This window comes from Narcine bancroftii, unplaced genomic scaffold, assembly GCF_036971445.1.
Source record: "Narcine bancroftii isolate sNarBan1 unplaced genomic scaffold, sNarBan1.hap1 Scaffold_157, whole genome shotgun sequence".
In the NCBI taxonomy this organism is placed as follows: Eukaryota; Metazoa; Chordata; class Chondrichthyes; order Torpediniformes; family Narcinidae; genus Narcine; species Narcine bancroftii.
This window is the reverse complement of record NW_027211892.1, coordinates 3,146,853-3,160,211: the sequence shown is the minus strand read 5'-3', so window position 1 is coordinate 3,160,211 and position 13,359 is coordinate 3,146,853.

Sequence of the window (13,359 nt, the reverse complement as noted above, 5' to 3'; positions counted from 1 at the left end):
AAACTGCAGAACAGAGGGGAACCAAAGGGAGCAGGGGGTACAGGTTGGAAAAAGTGGGGAATCGTGGGGAACACTGCAGAACAGAGGGGAACCAAAGGTAACAGGGGGAACAGATTGGAAAAAATGTGGAGAACGGTGGGGAACACTGCGGAACCAAAGGAGGCAGGGGGAACTGCTCGGAAATGTGGGAAACCGTGTGGAACAATGCAGAACAGTGGGGAACCAAAGGGAGCAGGGGGAATGTGTTGGAAAAGGTGGAGAACTGTGGGGAACACTGCAGAACAGAGGTGAACCAAAGGGAGCAGGGGGAACGGATTGGAAAAAGTGGGGAATCGTGGGGAACACTGCAGGACAGAGGGGAACCAAAGGGAGAAGGAGGAACAGATTGGAAAAAATGTGGAGAACCGTGGGGAAACTGCAAAACAGAGGGGAACAAAAATGAGCAGGGGGTACAGGATGGAAAAAGTGGGAAATAGTGGGGAACACTGCAGGACAGAGGGGAGCCAAAGGGAGCAGGTGAAATGGATTGGAAAAAGTGGGAAGCGTGGGGAACACTCCAGAACAGAGAGGAACGAAAGGGAGCAGGGGGAACAGATTGGAAAAAGTGGGGAAAAGTGGGGAAAACTGCAGAACAGAGGTGAACCAAAGGAAGTAGGGGGAACGGAATGGAAAAAGTGGGGAACCATGGGGAATACTGCAGGGCAGAGGGGAACCAGAGGGAGCAGTGGGTACAGAATGTAAAAAATGTGGAGAATCATGGGGAACACTGCAGAACAGAGGGGAACCAAAGGGAGCAGGGGGAACAGATTGGAAAAAATGTGGAGAACCGTGGGGAAACTGCAGGACAGAGGGGAACCAAAGGGAGCAGGAGGAACGGATTGTTAAAATTGGGCCCATGGGGAACACTGCAGGACAGAGGGGAACCAAAGGGAGCAGGGGGTAAAAGTTGGAAAAAGTGGGGAACCTTGGGAAACACTGCAGAACAGAGAGGAATCAAAGGAGGCAGGGGGAGCAGATTGTAAAAAGTGGGGTACTGTGGGGAAAACTGCAGAACAGAGTGGAACAAAAGGGAGCTGGGGGAACAGATTGGAAAAAATGTGGAGAACCGTGGGGAAACTGCAGGACAGAGGGGAACGAAAGGGAGCAGGTGGAAAGGATTGGAAAAAGTGGGGAACCGTGAGGAACACTGCAGGACAGAGGGGAACCAAAGGGAGTAGGGGGTACAGGTTGGAAATGTGTGGAATCGTGGGAAACACTGCAGAACAGAGGCGAACCAAAGGGAGCAGGGGGAACAGATTGGAAAAAATGTGGAGAACCATGGGGAAACTGCAGAACAGAGGTGAACCATAGGGAGCATGGGAACAGATTAGAAAAAATGTGGAGAACTGTGGGAAACAATGCAGAACAGAGGGGAACCAAACGGAGCCGGGGGAATGGGTTGGAAAAAGTGGGGAACCGTGGGGATCATTGCAGAACAGAGGGGAGCCAAAGGGAGGAGTGTTAACGGATTCGAAAAAGAGGGGCCCGTTGAGAACACTGCAGGACAGAGGGGAACCAAAGGAAGCAGGGTGAACGGATTGGAAAAAGTGGAGAACCGTGTTGAAAAATGCAGAACAGAGGGGAACAAAAGTGAGCAGGGGGAAAATATTGGAAAAATTGGAGAACCGTGGGGATCACTGCAGGACAGAGGGGAACCAAAGGGAGCATGGTATACAGGTTGGAAAAAGTGAGCAATCGTGGGGAGCACTGCACAATAGAGTGGAACCAAAGGGAGCAGGGGAAATGGATTGGAAAAAGTGGGAAGTGTGGGGAACACTCCAGAACAGAGGGAACCAAAGGGTGCAGGGGGAACAGACTGGAAAAAGTGGAGAACTGTGGGGAACACTGCAGAACAGAGGAGAACCAAAGGAAGTAGGGGGAACGGATTGGAAAAAGTGGTGAACCATGGGGAACACTGCAGGGCAGAGGGGAGCCATAGGGAGCAGGGGGTACAGAATGGAAAAAAAGTGGAAAATCGTGGGGAACACTGCATATAGAGAGGAACCAAAGGGAGCAGGGGGAACGGATTAGAAAAAGTGGGGAAGCGTAGGAAAAACTGCAGAACAGAGGAGAACCAAAGGGAGCAGGTGGAACAGATTGGAAAAAATGTGGAGAACCGTGGGGAAAACAGCAGAACAGAGGGGAGCCAAAGGAGCAGGGGGAACAGATTAGAAAAAAGTGGAGAATTGGGGAATACTGCAGAACAGTGGGGAACTAAAGGGAGCAGGGGAAACAGATTTGAAAAAGTGGAGAACAGTGTGGAAAAATGCAGAAGAGTGGGGAAACAAAGGGAGCAGGGGGAACAGATTGTAAAAAGTGGGGAACCCTGTGGAAAAATGCAGAAGAGTGGGGAACCAAAGGGAGCAGGGGGAACGGATTGGAAAAAGTGGGGAATCGTGGGGAACAATGCAGAAGAGAGGGGAACGAAAGGGAGCAGGGGGAATTGATTGGTAAAGTGGGGAACCGTGGGGAACACTGCAGAAAAAAGGGGAGCCAAAGGGAGAACGGGGTACGGATTGGAAAAAGTGGGGAAGCGTGGGGAACACTGCATAACAGAGGGGAACCAAAGGGAGCAGGGGGAACAGATTGGAAAAAATGTGGAGAACCGTGGGGAAACTGCAGAACAGAGGGGAACCAAAGGGAGCAGGGGGTACAGGTTGGAAAAAGTGGGGAATCGTGGGGAACACTGCAGAACAGAGGGGAACCAAAGGTAACAGGGGGAACAGATTGGAAAAAATGTGGAGAACGGTGGGGAACACTGCGGAACCAAAGGAGGCAGGGGGAACAGCTCGGAAATGTGGGAAGCTGTGTGGAACAATGCAGAACAGTGGGGAACCAAAGGGAGCAGGGGGAACAGATTGGAAAAAGTGGGGAATCGTGGGAAGTTCTGCAGATCACTGGGGAACCAAAGGGAGCAGGGGGAAAGGATTGGAAGAAGTGGGGAACCATGTGGAAAAATGCAGAAGAGTGGGGAACCAAAGTGAGAAGGGGGAACGGATTAGAAATGGTGGACAACTGTGGGGAACACTGCAGAACAGAGGGGAACCAAAGGGAGCTGGTAAAATGGATTGGAAAAAGTGGGGATGCGTGGGGAACACTCCAGAACAGAGGGGAACCAAAGGGAGCAGGGGGAACAGATTGGAAAAAATGTGGAGAACCGTGGGGAAACTGCAGAACAGAGGGGAACCAAAGGGAGCAGGGGGTACAGGTTGGAAAAAGTGGGGAATCGTGGGGAACACTGAAGTACAGAGGGGAACCAAAGGTAACAGGGCGAACAGATTGGAAAAAATGTGGAGAACGGTGGGGAACACTGCGGAACCAAAGGAGGCAGGGGGAACAGCTCGGAAAAGTGGGAAACCGTGTGGAACAATGAAGAACAGTGGGGAACCAAAGGGAGCATGGGGAACAGATTGGAAAAAGTGGGGAATCGTGGGAAGTTCTGCAGATCACTGGGGAACCAAAGGGAGCAGGGTGAAAGGATTGGAAAAATTGGGAAACAGTGGGGAACACTGCAGAACAGAGGCGAACCAAAGGGAGCAGGGGGAACTGACTGGAAAAAGTGGGGAATCGTGCGGAACACTGCAGGACAGAGGGGAACCAAAGGGAGAAGGGCGAACAGTTTGGAAAAAATGTGGAGAACCATGGGGAAACTGCAAAACAGAGGGGAACCAAAGTGAGCAGGGGGTACAGGTTGGAAAAAGTGGGGAATAGTGGGGAACACTGCAGGACAGAGGGGAGCCAAAGAGAGCAGGGGAAATGGATTGGAAAAAGTGGGAAAGCGTGGGGAACAGAGAAGAACGAAAGGGAGCAGGTTTTACAGATTGGAAAATGTGGAGAACCGTGGGAACACTGCAGAACAGAGGTGAACCAAAGGAAGTAGGGGGAACGGAATGGAAAAAGTGGGGAACCATGGGGAAGACTGCAGGGCAGATGGGAACCAGAGGGAGCAGGGGGAACAGATTGGAAAAAATGTGGAGAACCGTGGGGAAACTGCAGGACAGAGGGGAACAAAAGGGAGCAGGAGGAACGGATTGTTAAAATTGGGCCCATGGGGAACACTGCAGGACAGAGGGGAACCAAAGGGAGCAGGGGGTAAAAGTTGGAAAAAGTGGGGAACCTTGGGAAACACTGCAAAACAGAGAGGAATCAAAGGAGGAAGGGGGAGCGGATTGCAAAAATTGGGGTACTGTGGGGAAAACTGCAGAACAGAGTGGAACAAAATGGAGCAGGGGGTACGGATCGGAAAAAGTGGGGAAATGTGGGGAATACTGCAGAACAGAGGGGAACAAAAGGGAGCAGGGGAAATGGATTGGAAAAAGTCGGGAACCATGGGGAACACTGCAGAACAGTGGGGAACCAAAGGGAGCAGGGAAAATGGATTGGAAAAAGTGGGGAACCATGGGGAACACTGCAGAACAGTGGGGAAGCAAAGGGAGCAAGGGCAACGGATTGAAAAAAGTGGGGAACAGAGTGGAAAAATGCAGAACAGTGAGTAAACAAAGGGAGCAGGGGAAATGGATTGGAAGAAGTGGGGAACCGTGTGGAAAAATGCAGAACAGAGGGGAACCAAAGGGAGCAGGGTGAATGGATTGGTGAAGTGGGGAACCGTGGGGTAAAATGCAGGACAGAGGGGAACGAAAGGGAGCAGGGGGAACGGAAATGAAAAAGTGGGGAACCGTGATGAAAAATGCAGGACAGAGGGGAACGAAAGGGAGCAGGTAGAACGGATTGGAAAAAGTGGGGAACCGTGGGGAACAAGGCAGGACAGAGGGGAACCAAAGGGAACAGGGGGTACAGGTTGGAAAAGGTGTGGAATCGTGGGGAACATTGCAGAACAGAGGGGAACCAAAGGGAGCCGGGGGAATGGGTTGGAAAAAGTGGGGAACCGTGGGGATCATTGCAGAACAGAGGGGAACCAAAGGGAGCAGCGGTAAAGGATTCGAAAAAGAGGGGAACCGTGCAGAACACTGCAGGACAAAGGGGAACCAAAGGAAGCAGGTGGAACGGATTGGAAAAAGTGGGGAACCGTGTTGAAAAATGCAGAACAGAGGGGAACCAAAGGGTGCAGGGGGAACAGACTGGAAAAAGTGGAGAACCGTGGGGTACACTGCAGAACAGAGGGGAGCCATAGGGAGCAGGGGGTACAGAATGGAAAAAAAGTGGAGAATCGTGGGGAACACGGCATATAGAGAGGAACCAAAGGGAGCAGGGGGAACGGATTGGAAAAAGTGGGGAAGCGTAGGGAACACTGCAGAACGGAGGAGAACCAAAGGGAGCAGGTGGAACAGATTGGAAAAAATGTGGAGAACCGTGGGGAAAACAGCAGAACAGAGGGGAGCCAAAGGAGCAGGGGGAACAGATTAGAGAAAAGTGGAGAATTGGGGAAAACTGAAGAACAGTGGGGAACCAAAGGAACAGGGGAAACAGATTTGAAAAAGTGGAGAACAGTGTGGAAAAATGCAGAAGAGTGGGGAAACAAAGGGAGCAGGGGGAACAGATTGTAAAAAGTGGGGAACCCTGTGGAAAAATGCAGAAGAGTGGGGAACCAAAGGGAGCAGGGGGAACGGATTGGAAAAAGTGGGGAATCGTGGGGAACACTGCTGGACAGAGGGGAACCAAAGGGAGAAGGGCAAACAGTTTGGAAAAAATGTGGAGAACCGTGGGGAAACTGCAAAACAGAGGGGAACCAAAGTGAGCAGGGGGTACAGGTTGGAAAAAGTGGGGAATAGTGGGGAACACTGCAGGACAGAGGGGAGCCAAAGAGAGCAGGGGAAATGGATTGGAAAAAGTGGGAAAGCGTGGGGAACAGAGAGGAACGAAAGGGAGCAGGTTGTACAGATTGGAAAATGTGGAGAACCGTGGGGAACACTGCAGAACAGAGGTGAACCAAAGGAAGTAGGGGGAACGGAATGGAAAAAGTGGGGAACCATGGGGAAGACTGCAGGGCAGATGGGAACCAAAGGGAGCAGGGGGAACAGATTGTTAAAATTGGGCCCATGGGGAACACTGCAGGACAGAGTGGAACAAAAGGGAGCAGTGGGTACGGATCGGAAAAAGTGGGGAACTGTGGGGAACACTGCAGAACAGAGGGGAACAAAAGGGAGCAGTGGAAATGGATTGGAAAAAGTGGGGAACCATGGGGAACACTGCAGGTCAGTGGGGAACCAAAGGGAGCAGGGGAAATGGATTGGAAAAAGTGGGGAACCATGGGGAACACTGCAGAACAGTGGGGAACCAAAGGGAGCAGGGGGAATGGATTGGTGAAGTGGGGAACCGTGGGGAAAAATGCAGGACAGAGGGGAACGAAAGGGAGCAGGGGGAACGGAAATGAAAAAGTGGGGAACCGTGATGAAAAATGCAGGACAGAGGGGAACGAAAGGGAGCAGGTAGAACGGATTGGAAAAAGTGGGGAACTGTGGGGAACACTGCAGGACAGAGGGGAACCAAAGGGAACAGGGGGTACAGGTTGGAAAAGGTGTGGAATCGTGGGAAACACTGCAGAACAGAGGGGAACCAAAGGGAGCAGGGGGAACAGATTGGAAAAAATGTGGAGAACCATGGGGAAACTGCAGAACAGAGATGAAACAAAGGTAGCATAGGAACAGATTAGAAAAAATGTGGGGAACCGTGGGGAACATTGCAGAACAGAGGGGAACCAAAGGGAGCCGGGGGAATGGGTTGGAAAAAGTGGGGAACCGTGGGGATCATTGCAGAACAGAGGGGAACCAAAGGGAGCAGCGGTAACGGATTCGAAAAAGAGGGGAACCGTGCAGAACACTGCAGGACAGAGGGGAACCAAAGGAAGCAGGTGGAACGGATTGTAAAAAGTGGGGAACCGTGCAGAACACTGCAGAACAGAGGGGAACAAAAGGGAGCAGGGGGAAAATATTGGAAAAATTGGAGAACCGTGGGGAACACTGCAGGACAGAGGGGAACCAAAGGGAGCATGGTGTACAGGTTGGAAAAAGCGAGCAATCGTGGTGAGCACTGCACAATAGAGTGGAACCAAAGGGAGCAGGGGAAATGGATTGGAAAAACTGGGAAGCGTGGGGAACACTCCAGAACAGAGGGGAACCAAAGGGTGCAGGGGGAACAGACTGGAAAAAGTGGAGAACCGTGGGGTACACTGCAGAACAGAGGAGAACCAAAGGAAGTAGGGGGAATGGGTTGGAAAAAGTGGGGAACCGTGGGGATCATTGCAGAACAGAGGGGAACCAAAGGGAGCCGGGGGAATGGGTTGGAAAAAGTGGGGAACCGTGGGGATCATTGCAGAACAGAGGGGAACCAAAGGGAGCAGCGGTAAAGGATTCGAAAAAGAGGGGAACCGTGCAGAACACTGCAGGACAAAGGGGAACCAAAGGAAGCAGGTGGAACGGATTGGAAAAAGTGGGGAACCGTGTTGAAAAATGCAGAACAGAGGGGAACCAAAGGGTGCAGGGGGAACAGACTGGAAAAAGTGGAGAACCGTGGGGTACACTGCAGAACAGAGGAGAACCAAAGGAAGTAGGGGGAACGTATTGGAAAAAGTGGTGAACCATGGGGAACACTGCAGGGCAGAGGGGAGCCATAGGGAGCAGGGGGTACAGAATGGAAAAAAAGTGGAGAATCGTGGGGAACACTGCATATAGAGAGGAACCAAAGGGAGCAGGGGGAACGGATTGGAAAAAGTGGGGAAGCGTAGGGAACACTGCAGAACGGAGGAGAACCAAAGGGAGCAGGTGGAACAGATTGGAAAAAATGTGGAGAACCGTGGGGAAAACAGCAGAACAGAGGGGAGCCAAAGGAGCAGGGGGAACAGATTAGAAAAAAGTGGAGAATTGGGGAAAACTGAAGAACAGTGGGGAACCAAAGGAACAGGGGAAACAGATTTGAAAAAGTGGAGAACAGTGTGGAAAAATGCAGAAGAGTGGGGAAACAAAGGGAGCAGGGGGAACAGATTGTAAAAAGTGGGGAACCCTGTGGAAAAATGCAGAAGAGTGGGGAACCAAAGGGAGCAGGGGGAACGGATTGGAAAAAGTGGGGAATCGTGGGGAACACTGCTGGACAGAGGGGAACCAAAGGGAGAAGGGCAAACAGTTTGGAAAAAATGTGGAGAACCGTGGGGAAACTGCAAAACAGAGGGGAACCAAAGTGAGCAGGGGGTACAGGTTGGAAAAAGTGGGGAATAGTGGGGAACACTGCAGGACAGAGGGGAGCCAAAGAGAGCAGGGGAAATGGATTGGAAAAAGTGGGAAAGCGTGGGGAACAGAGAGGAACGAAAGGGAGCAGGTTGTACAGATTGGAAAATGTGGAGAACCGTGGGGAACACTGCAGAACAGAGGTGAACCAAAGGAAGTAGGGGGAACGGAATGGAAAAAGTGGGGAACCATGGGGAAGACTGCAGGGCAGATGGGAACCAAAGGGAGCAGGGGGAACAGATTGGAAAAAATGTGGAGAACCGTGGGGAAACTGCAGGACAGAGGGGAACAAAAGGGAGCAGGAGGAACGGATTGTTAAAATTGGGCCCATGGGGAACACTGCAGGACAGAGTGGAACAAAAGGGAGCAGTGGGTACGGATCGGAAAAAGTGGGGAACTGTGGGGAACACTGCAGAACAGAGGGGAACAAAAGGGAGCAGTGGAAATGGATTGGAAAAAGTGGGGAACCATGGGGAACACTGCAGGTCAGTGGGGAACCAAAGGGAGCAGGGGAAATGGATTGGAAAAAGTGGGGAACCATGGGGAACACTGCAGAACAGTGGGGAACCAAAGGGAGCAGGGGGAATGGATTGGTGAAGTGGGGAACCGTGGGGAAAAATGCAGGACAGAGGGGAACGAAAGGGAGCAGGGGGAACGGAAATGAAAAAGTGGGGAACCGTGATGAAAAATGCAGGACAGAGGGGAACGAAAGGGAGCAGGTAGAACGGATTGGAAAAAGTGGGGAACTGTGGGGAACACTGCAGGACAGAGGGGAACCAAAGGGAACAGGGGGTACAGGTTGGAAAAGGTGTGGAATCGTGGGAAACACTGCAGAACAGAGGGGAACCAAAGGGAGCAGGGGGAACAGATTGGAAAAAATGTGGAGAACCATGGGGAAACTGCAGAACAGAGATGAAACAAAGGGAGCATAGGAACAGATTAGAAAAAATGTGGGGAAGCGTGGGGAACATTGCAGAACAGAGGGGAACCAAAGGGAGCCGGGGGAATGGGTTGGAAAAAGTGGGGAACCGTGGGGATCATTGCAGAACAGAGGGGAACCAAAGGGAGCAGCGGTAACGGATTCGAAAAAGAGGGGAACCGTGCAGAACACTGCAGGACAGAGGGGAACCAAAGGAAGCAGGTGGAACGGATTGGAAAAAGTGGGGAACCGTGCAGAAAACTGCAGAACAGTGGGGAACAAAAGGGAGCAGGGGGAAAATATTGGAAAAATTGGAGAACCGTGGGGAACACTGCAGGATAGAGGGGAACCAAAGGGAGCATGGTGTACAGGTTGGAAAAAGCGAGCAATCGTGGGGAGCACTGCACAATAGAGTGGAACCAAAGGGAGCAGGGGAAATGGATTGGAAAAACTGGGAAGCGTGGGGAACACTCCAGAACAGAGGGGAACCAAAGGGTGCAGGGGGAACAGACTGGAAAAAGTGGAGAACCGTGGGGTACACTGCAGAACAGAGGAGAACCAAAGGAAGTAGGGGGAACGTATTGGAAAAAGTGGTGAACCATGGCGAACACTGTAGGGCAGAGGGGAGCCATAGGGAGCAGGGGGTACAGAATGGAAAAAAAGTGGAGAATCGTGGGGAACACTGCATATAGAGAGGAACCAAAGGGAGCAGGGGGAACGGATTGGAAAAAGTGGGGAAGCGTAGGGAACACTGCAGAACGGAGGAGAACCAAAGGGAGCAGGTGGAACAGATTGGAAAAAATGTGGAGAACCGTGGGGAAAACAGCAGAACAGAGGGGAGCCAAAGGAGCAGGGGGAACAGATTAGAAAAAAGTGGAGAATTGGGGAAAACTGAAGAACAGTGGGGAACCAAAGGGAGCAGGGGAAACAGATTTGAAAAAGTGGAGAACAGTGTGGAAAAATGCAGAAGAGTGGGGAAACAAAGGGAGCAGGGGGAACGGATTGGAAAAAGTGGGGAATCGTGGGGAACACTGCAGGACAGAGGGGAACCAAAGGGAGCACGCGGAACAGATTGGAAAAAGTGGGGAATCGTGAGGAGAACTGCACAATAGATTGGAACCAAAGGGAGCAGGGGAAATGGATTGGAAAAAGTGGGGAAAAGTGGGGAACACTGCAGAACAGAGGTGAATCAAAGGAAGTAGGGGGAACGGAATGGAAAAAGTGGGGAACCATGGGGAACACTGCAGGGCAGAGGGGAACCAAAGGGGGCAGGGGGTACAGAATGTAAAAAATGTGGAGAATCCTGGGGAACACTGCAGAACAGAGGGGAACCAAAGGGAGAAGGGGGTACAGATTGGAAAAAATGTGGAGAACCGTGGGGAAACTGCAGGACAGAGGGGAACCAAAGGGAGCAGGAGGAACGGATTGTTAAAATTGGGTCCATGGGGAACACTGCAGGACAGAGGGGAACCAAAGGGAGCAGGGGGTAAAAGTTGGAAAAAGTGGGGAACCTTGGGAAACACTGCAGAACAGAGAGGAATCAAAGGAGGCAGGGGGAGCGGATTGCAAAAAGTTGGGTACTGTGGGGAATACTGCAGAACAGAGTGGAACAAAAGGGAGCAGGGGGAACGGCTTGGAAAAAGTGGGGAACTGTGGGGAACACTGCAGAACAGAGGGGAACAAAAGGGAGCATGGGGAACGGATTGAAAAAAGTGGGGAACCGTGAGGAACAATGCAGAAGAGAGGGGAACGAAAGGGAGCAGGGGGAATTGATTGGTAAAGTGGGGAACCGTGGGGAAAAATGCAGGACAGAGGGGAACGAAAGGGAGCAGGGGGAACGGATTTGAAAAAGTGGGGAACCATGGGTAAAAATGCAGGACAGAGATGAACGAAAGGGAGCAGGTGGAAAGGATTGGAAAAAGTGGGGAACCGTGAGGAACACTGCAGGACAGAGGGGAACCAAAGGGAGTAGGGGGTACAGGTTGGAAATGTGTGGAATCGTGGGAAACACTGCAGAACAGAGGCGAACCAAAGGGAGCAGGGGGAACAGATTGGAAAAAATGTGGAGAACCATGGGGAAACTGCAGAACAGAGGTGAACCATAGGGAGCATGGGAACAGATTAGAAAAAATGTGGAGAACTGTGGGAAACAATGCAGAACAGAGGGGAACCAAACGGAGCCGGGGGAATGGGTTGGAAAAAGTGGGAAAGCGTGGGGAACAGAGTGGAACGAAAGGGAGCAGGTTGTACAGATTGGAAAATGTGGAGAACCGTGGGGAACACTGCAGAACAGAGGTGAACCAAAGGAAGTAGGGGGAACGGAATGGAAAAAGTGGGGAACCATGGGGAAGACTGCAGGGCAGATGGGAACCAGAGGGAGCAGGGGGAACAGATTGGAAAAAATGTGGAGAACCGTGGGGAAACTGCAGGACAGAGGGGAACAAAAGGGAGCAGGAGGAATGGATTGTTAAAATTGGGCCCATGGGGAACACTGCAGGACAGAGGGGAACCAAAGGGAGCAGGGGGTAAAAGTTGGAAAAAGTGGGGAACCTTGGGAAACACTGCAGAACAGAGAGGAATCAAAGGAGGCAGCGGGAGCGGATTGCAAAAAGTGGGGTATTGTGGGGAAAACTGCAGAACAGAGTGGAACAAAAGGGAGCAGGGGGTACGGATCGGAAAAAGTGGGGAACTGTGGGGAACACTGCAGAACAGAGGGGAACAAAAGGGAGCAGTGGAAATGGATTGGAAAAAGTGGGGAACCATGGGGAACACTGCAGGACAGTGGGGAACCAAAGGGAGCAGGGGAAATGGATTGGAAAAAGTGGGGAACCATGGGGAACACTGCAGAACAGTGGGGAACCAAAGGGAGCAGGGGGAATGGATTAGAAAAAATGTGGGGAACCGTGGGGAACAATGCAGAACAGAGGGGAACCAAAGGGAGCCGGGGGAATGGGTTGGAAAAAGTGGGGAACCGTGGGGATCATTGCAGAACAGAGGGGAACCAAAGGGAGCAGCGGTAACGGATTCGAAAAAGAGGGGAACCGTGCAGAACACTGCAGGACAGAGGGGAACCAAAGGGAGCCGGGGGAATGGGTTGGAAAAAGTGGGGAACCGTGGGGATCATTGCAGAACAGAGGGGAACAAAAGGGAGCAGGGGGAAAATATTGGAAAAATTGGAGAACCGTGGGGAACACTGCAGGACAGAGGGGAACCAAAGGGAGCATGGTGTATAGGTTGGAAAAAGCGAGCAATCGTGGGGAGCACTGCACAATAGAGTGGAACCAAAGGGAGCAGGGGAAATGGATTGGAAAAACTGGGAAGCGTGGGGAACACTCCAGAACAGAGGGGAACCAAAGGGTGCAGGGGGAACAGACTGGAAAAAGTGGAGAACCGTGGGGTACACTGCAGAACAGAGGAGAACCAAAGGAAGTAGGGGGAACGTATTGGAAAAAGTGGTGAACCATGGCGAACACTGTAGGGCAGAGGGGAGCCATAGGGAGCAGGGGGTACAGAATGGAAAAAAAGTGGAGAATCGTGGGGAACACTGCATATAGAGAGGAACCAAAGGGAGCAGGGGGAACGGATTGGAAAAAGTGGGGAAGCGTAGGGAACACTGCAGAACGGAGGAGAACCAAAGGGAGCAGGTGGAACAGATTGGAAAAAATGTGGAGAACCGTGGGGAAAACAGCAGAACAGAGGGGAGCCAAAGGAGCAGGGGGAACAGATTAGAAAAAAGTGGAGAATTGGGGAAAACTGAAGAACAGTGGGGAACCAAAGGGAGCAGGGGAAACAGATTTGAAAAAGTGGAGAACAGTGTGGAAAAATGCAGAAGAGTGGGGAAACAAAGGGAGCAGGGGGAACAGATTGTAAAAAGTGGGGAACCCTGTGGAAAAATGCAGAAGAGTGGGGAACCAAAGGGAGCAGGGGGAACAAATTGGAAAAAGTGGGGAATCGTGGGGAACACTGCAGGACAGAGGGGAACCAAAGGGAGCACGCGGAACAGATTGGAAAAAGTGGGGAATCGTGAGGAGAACTGCACAATAGATTGGAACCAAAGGGAGCAGGGGAAATGGATTGGAAAAAGTGGGGAAAAGTGGGGAACACTGCAGAACAGAGGTGAATCAAAGGAAGTAGGGGGAACGGAATGGAAAAAGTGGGGAACCATGGGGAACACTGCAGGGCAGAGGGGAACCAAAGGGGGCAGGGGGTACAGAATGTAAAAAA